The sequence below is a fragment of the Mesoplodon bidens genome (genome assembly GCF_964165515.1).
Source record: "Mesoplodon bidens genome assembly, chromosome: 15".
Taxonomy (NCBI): domain Eukaryota; kingdom Metazoa; phylum Chordata; class Mammalia; order Artiodactyla; family Ziphiidae; genus Mesoplodon; species Mesoplodon bidens.
Window position 1 is genome coordinate 54,355,577 of NC_138171.1, and position 7,969 is coordinate 54,363,545.

Below are 7,969 nucleotides of genomic sequence, written 5' to 3' on the forward strand. Positions count from 1 at the left end.
CCAGTATGTAGATTCATCACTCATTCATTCATCCATTCATTCCACAAATTATTTTTAGAGCCTACCTGCGAGTCACTGGGGACAAAATAACATTAAAGACAGACTCCATCTCTGCAGAAATGGCATTTATATAGTCTTTTGGGGGGAAGACATTAAATAACTAATTAATTACAGTTATGTTAAGTACATTAAAAGAGAGACATAGGGGCCTATAGGTGTCTATATGTACATAAGACATTTCCCAAAGAATGACAGCCAAGACCGAAGAGGTAGAAAGGGGTCATACCACACTTGTGGGCCATGTGAAGGATGCAGACTTTATTCTATCAGCAACGGAAGGCTTATTAGCAGAGGATCCAGTTTCCCTGTTTAACAGACTACTCTTGTTACTGAATACAAGTTCAAGTGCCCGACACACAGTGAGGCCAAAAAACCTCAACGTCAGAGTTTGGAACAGAGAAACGTTTATTGCAGGGCCATGCAAGGAGAACGGGTGGCTCATGCCTGCCCGCCCTCCCGCCCCCGCCCCAACACCGCCCCTGAATTCTTTGCAGGGTTTCAACAAAGCCTTCTTAAAGGCAAAGTGAGGAGGGGCATCCCAGAGTATGTGATCAGCTTGTGCACAGTTCTCTGATCCGTTGATGGTGAGGTAGCAGGGAGGTGTCACAGGGGTTAAAATTATCTATATCTATCCTGAGGCATCAGTAGGTCTGGGGGCTATGTGCTCATGATCAACACGTAGTTAATTTCTTTCATTTGGTGGTGAGTTTTTTGGTTTTTGTTTTTGGCCATGCCACTCAGCATGCGGGATCTTAGTTCCCCATCCAGGGATGAACCTGTGCCCCCTGCATTGGGAGCATGGAGTCTTAACCACTGGACTGCCAGGGAAGTCCCAAGGTGGTGGTTTTTAGCATCTGAAAATCTCTGGAGATGTGCATGAGATACTATTATCTGGGTACTTCAGAGAGGAGCTACAGCAGAGGATATAGGGTAAGGGTCTATCCTGGGAAGGCCCCATAGGCTCAGTTACACTCTGGGTTCTGTGTGGCTACAGAGATCACTTATATAATGGCAGTACTCAAGGTGTGGCAACAGAGATAGATTTATAGACAGATTTAGGAGATATTTAGGAGGTATAGGTGGCAACAGTGATTGAAAGTGACTAGGGAAGAGGAAATTTGTGTGTGTGAGAGAGATACCAGGGTTCTTGGCTTGAACTACTGGGTGGATGATGGTGCCTACACTGGGATGAGGAATGTTGAGGAATTTGGAGTGGAAGAGGATGAGTTCAATTCAGTCACTGCACATATCTATATATACATAACTGGAAGAGAAGTTTCAGAAACAATGATTACCCTTACTACAGTTGATGCACTCTGATATGTTTTATCAACTTTATTGAAGTATGTTTTACCTACAATCAAATACATTCATATTACTTGTACAGTTCAGTGGGTTTTGACAAATGTGTATACCTCTGAACCTCTACCACAATTAAAATACAGAACATTTCTATCACCTGCAAAAGTTCCCTAGCACCCCTATGTACTCAATTCCCTTTGACCCCTGGCCCTAGGCTTTCTGTCATTATAGATGAGTTTGCATGGTATAGAATTTCATATAAATGGAATCACACAGTATACATACAGTATCTGTGTCAATTTGTATTTGGCTTCTTTCACTCAGTATAATGTTTCTGAGATTCATCTGTAACAGGGATCAGCAAACTACAGGCTGTGGGCCAAATCTGGCCCAATGCCTCTTTATTTAAAGGCTCAAGAGCTAAGAATGGCTTTATGTTTTCAAACAACTTTAAAAAAAGTCAGAATAAGAATATTTCATGATGTGAAAATTATATTAAATTCAAAATTCAGTGCCTATAAATAAAGTTTTATTGAGACATGGTCATGATTCATTTCTTTACGTACTATCTATGGCTATGTTCACACTACACAGAGTTGAGTAGTTGCAACAGAGACCAAATGGTCTGCGAAGCCTAAAATATTTTCTACCTGGTGCCTGACAGAAGAAGTTTGCTGACCCCTGCTCTATGGTATTCTGTATATCAGCGGTTTGTTCCCTTTTATTGCTGTGTAATAGTCCATTCCATTGTATGGGCAGACCACAATTTATGTCTTCACCTGTTGATGGACATTTGGAGTTTTTCCTAATTATTCTTATTCCATATGTCATGTGCTCTGATGTTTTCTATTCCATTTGATTTGTTAAAAATTGCTAAATTTTTGCTAAATTGCTAAAAATGACCCAGTAAACTCATTTCACAACGCATTAATGAAGTGACTCTCAGTTTAAGAGCGCAGGTATAGATGTTACTTGAATAATGGAGGATGAGAGTGTGTAGAATAAGGAAAGAAAGGGGCTTTAGGGCTGAGTGCTGAGGAAATCCAACAACTGTATGTTGGTAGATGGAGGAGCTACTCCAGAACACACTATTCCAGACTTTTACTCTACCAGACTTTAATGGGATAATTGTCAAGATCTGAATAGAGTCTATTGATTAGAAAATAGTATCAAACAACAATGAGGTACCACCTCACACCAGTCAGAATGGCCATCATTAAAAAGTCTTCAAATAGGGACTTCCCTGGTGGTCCAGTGGCAAAGAATCTGCTTTCCAATGCAGGGGACGCGGGTTTGATCCATGGTCAGGGAACTAAGATCCTACATGCCACGGGGCAACTAAGCCCATGTGCCACAACTACGGAGCTCGTGCGTCTCAATGAGAAAGCTCGTGCACCACAACTACAGAGCCCACGCGTGCTGGACCCTGAACACCACAACTAGAGAGAGAGAAAACACGCATGCCACAACTAGAGAGAAGCCCGAGCGCCGCAACGAGACAGAGAAGCCCGAGTACTGCAACGAAGAGACTGCATGCTGCAACTAAGACCCGATGCAGCCAAAATAAATAAATAAATAAAATACATAAATAAAATAAAATAAATTAAAAACAAAAGCTACTACTACAAAAAAAAGGTCTTCAAATAAATGCTGGAGAGTGTATGGAGAAAAGTGAACCTGCTTACACTGTTGGTGGGAATGTAAATTGGGGCAGCCACTATGGAGAACAGTATGGAGCTTCCTCAAAAAATTAAAAATACAGAGTTGTCATATGATCTAGCAATACCACTCCTGGGCATATATCCAGAGAATATATTCAGAAAGGTGCAATTCAAAAAGATGCATGCACCCCAGTGTTCATTGCAGCACGATTCACAATAGCCAAGACATGGAAGCAACATAAATGTCCATCGACAGATGAATGGATAAAGAGGATGTGGTATATAGGTACAATGGAATATTACTCCGCCATTAAAAAGAATGAAATATTGCCATTTGCAGCAACGTGGATGGACCTAGAGATTATCATACTAAGCAAAGTCAGTCAGATAGAGAAAGACAAACAGCAAGTGATAACACTTACATGTGGAGTCTAAAATACAACACAAATGAACCTAGCTACAAAACAAAAACAGACTCATAGATATAGAGAACAGGCTTGTGGTTGCCAAGGGGGAGGGAAGGAAGGGTTGGGAGTTGGGGATTAGCAGATGCAAACTATTTTTTTATATATATAGGATGGATAAACAACAAGGTCCTACTGTATAGCACAGGGAACTATATTCAGTATCCTGTGATAAACTGTAATGGAAAAGAATATGAAAAAGAATATGTATATGTATAACTGAGTCACTTTGCTGTACAGCAGAAATTAAACACAACATTGTAAATCAACTATACTTCGATAAAAATTTTTTTAAAGAGGAAATAGTATCAATGTTAATTTCCTGATTTTATCACTTGTATTGTGGTTGTGAAGGAGGATGTCCTTCTTTGGGGGGAAATATACACTAAGTTATTTAGAAACCAAAGGGCATCATCTGCAACTGACTATGAAATGATTCAGAAAAAAATAATGTGTGTATACATATTTATTTAGAGAGAGAGAGAGAACAATGAAGCAAGTATGGTAAAATATTAACATTTGGGGAATTTGAGTGAAGAGTTTTACAAAATTCTTTGTACTCTTCTGACAACTTTCCTACAAGTTTGAAATTACATCAAAAAAAACCCAAAAATGAAAGTAGGGTGATATGAAATCATATTTCGGACTTACACTCTCGGAGAACCTTCCTCAGACATAAAAATGTATATGGTATAAGAAAATCCACAGTCCTTCCCATTCAGGTCAGGATTAATGTAAGTTAAAGAATATCAGTGCCTGCTAACAACACAAAAAGAGAGAAAACCAGGTACTATGTGCCTCTTGGTGAAGAGAACAACACCATCTTTGAATACTTTTCCCCAAACTTCAAATCTGAATCTGATTAAGCCTAAGTCCAACTGCCAATCTGCAGGAAATATAGAGAACAGAGGAAAACCCAGACTAAGGAAAATTCTAGAACAATAATCTGGTGTCTTCAACAAATAAATTGCAAAGGAGGAAAAAGGTATAGGAAAACCTATAGATTAAAAGAGACTAAAAAGATATATAGATACAGATACAGATGGGGCTTTATTTCAGTTTTTGTTTTTGTTTTTAAAGATGAAGCTAAGCTGTAGTGTTTAAGGATGCATCTTTGGGTGATAAAACTACAAAGAAAACGTAAGTTCATGATTACTATAAATGTGGAAAAGTGGTTATTTTTTCTTGGGAGGGGACTGGGATTGTTTTGGGGCTTATGGAGTATCTGAGAAGGTTCCTTTCATGCGGGGATGGTGATTATAGGGTGTTAGTGATTATAGGGTGTTAGTCAATGACAATTCGTTTCTTTTAAGTTGTTTTCTATATTTTAACAATAGAAAGATTAAAAAGAATTTTGTTAGTGAACTTGGTGTAACTAATGAAGTAAGGTAGGATACAAGTGGTCTCAGGGTTGCCACCTCAAGTCGCCTTTAGGGACTGCAGACTTCTCTCTCAAAATTTTAAAATATTAAAAAATGATTGAAATCTATTTTTTACAGGCAATTTAATTTAAATTTTTTAATTCATAAGAGAAAATGCATGCAAATGATAAAAATTCAAAGTGCAGAAGAATATAAAATGGAATATTGCCATTTCTTTTCCTTCATCTCCAAACTCCTAGTCCCATTCCTCCAAAGCCTTTACCTTCTACTTTGTGAAAAATATCCTTATATCTGTTTCTTAATTCAGAAAGAATATATTGACTCCTTACTATAAAAATGAGAAATTTATTGTCATTTGCATTAGCTTTCTTATCTTCTCCAACTCCTGGTTTTTGTTAATTTTATTTCTCCCAAGGTTTCATTTATGTCTTTAAATATTGTAGTTAAAACTTTGAATCTTGATTTAGCTCTTTTATTTACTGTTTTAAATGCTTTTGTTTGTTTATTTATGCCCGTGTTGGGTCTTCAACCCTGTGCGCAGGCTTTCTCTAGTTGAGGTGAGTCAGGGCTACTCTTCCTTGTGGTGCTTGGGCTTCTCATTGTGGTAGCTTCTCTTGTTGCGGAGCACAGGCTCTAGGTGCACAGGCTTCAGTAGTTGTGGCATGTGGGCTCTGTAGTTATGGTGCATGGGCTTAGTTGCTCCGCAGCATGTGGGATCTTCCCGGATCAGGGCTCGAACCCGTGTTCCCTGCATTGGCAGGTGGATTCTTAACCACTGCGCCACCAGGGAAGTCCTTGATTTAGCCCTTTTAGAGAGTATCTACTTACTTCCTGGAATGAAGTTGAGGACATTACTTTCCTCTTCACCTCGCCTCTTCCTGCCCACTTTTTGTTAATTTATTATTTTTACATTACCATGGTGAATGATAACTATATCTTCCGTATGTGTAATTTGGTTGATTCTAAAACTTAAAGACTTAAAAACAACATCTACAATATGGGTATGTAAATATTATTCAGGATACAACAAAAATCATGTGAATGGACCCAAAAGGAAAAATAACCACAAACTTCCTTTATTTGGTTTGTTTTTTGCCTATTAATCAGGAAGGGTCTATATCAGAACATATAAGCCAAATTGTCCCCACAATGAGTGGTTTCATGTTCTGGCTTCCTACAATATTTTTCTCATCTCTCTGTTCTAGCCCATAGAATGCCGCATTATAATTTATCAGCTTACTTATCTGTCTATCTACAAGCCAAGTGGTTTTAATTTATTTTGACAGGAGTGTGTGTGTGTGTGTGTGTGTGTGTGTGTGTCCAACTTGATCTTGAAAGCTATGCAATGCTCCTCAGAAAAATGCACTCATGCAAAATTTAGAGCATAGTTTCAGGAGTTTCACAGACCTCCCCCTGGGTCCCAAAGTAAAAACCTCTGCCCTAAACAGCATTTTCTTAAGGGCAGGATCTTGTATTTCTAGCCCCTAACTGTCCAAGATGGCAGTCGATAAACATTTGGATAAATATTGAATGAACCAATTATTCCCACTTTCTTCATGTTGGCTTTTAAAGTCTACTTTTAAAATAGAAAATGTAAGTTTCATCTCTCTAGTATTTGTTTTGTAGAATCTACTTTTTAATATAATCCAGATACTTGGAGGTGGTTTTAAAAATTAGGAGTTTTTAATGACACCCAGGCTGAGGTGTTAAGGGGTGAAACGTACTGATGTCTGCAACTTTGAAATGTATCAAAACATAAGACGTATTGATGGATAGATAGATGGATACTTATGTAAATATCATATTTGTAAAGCAAATACAGGTAGATGTTCATTGTAGGATAGGCATATGGGTGTTCATGGTATAACTCAACTTTTCTAAATGCTTGATAATAACACGTTGGAAAAGGTGACTTGTTTAGCTCAAAGAGGTACATTCCACTTTTAGATCTTGGAAGACATAAATCTATCATCCTTTTCTGTTTGCAGAGCTCTGTGGAGAATCTGAATAGTTTCCACTGTACACAAAGCTTCTTTTGGTAGAAAATAATTTTATTAACATAACTGGGCAATTTATCTAATACAATTTAGAGAGCTCAAAAAATATAATTACTACACTGAAAATGCAACCCAGTCATTTACACAGATTTTGGAAGAGAGGCGCGCAAAACGGGAGAGAAGAGGTATGGTTTTGCGGTTGTAACGTCATCGGTGTACTAGTGGTGAATTGTTTTACGGACTGTAACCGTGATAGACTAGTTCATTTCAGTTTTCCTCATTTAGAGGGAAGAATAAGGAAATTTATGTCCCTTCTTATTCCCTGGAAACACCTTATGATTATACAGGAGGGGTGGAAGCGGTTATAGAGGCAGTATGTGTAGTGTACGAACGCTGGGGTCAGGGTGCTTGGATCCTACCTAGATTGGCACTGTGATATGGAGATAATAATGATCTCTACATCACAGGGCTGTTGTACCATAAAATGGAATAGCAACAACTGATCTATTATTATCATTATTACCTAACAAGTCATAATTGTGGCCTGACACGAAGAAAGTGGCTGAGCCAGTTGTCTCAAAGTCGTTTCTGTCTAGAATTCTGCGGTAAGGTCTGAGACAAATACCTCAGCTCTGATCAGCGCCTTTTCAGAGTAGCGGCCACTGGTCGGGAGTCCAATACCTGAAACCCGCGAAGCCCTGAGCACCTAGGAAACCACCGAAGCTGCGCGTGCGCGGGGACGCTCGCTCGCCCCGCCTCTCCGTGGTGAATAGTCTGTTCCATTCCTGAGGAATGTCGATAGCGGGGGGAACTTGGAACACTAGGCCCGGAACTACAGGTGTGTTACTAGTATCTCCAGCATTTTTCTACATGAGTGAGTCCTTATAATTATTATACTTCTACTCTGACTCCAGGACAGGCTTCTGAAGAGAGTTTGGAACGGCTCCACCATCCATTCTCCCCCTCTCACCTGGGAACATTTGGGCTGGCCGGCGTGACGGCCTGGTACGGAAGCCTGGAGGGCCCCGCCCACTCAGTGGGCCCCGCCTATCTAGTGGGCCCCGCCTCCCCCGCCTCCCCGAGACCAGCTTTCCACTCCCCGC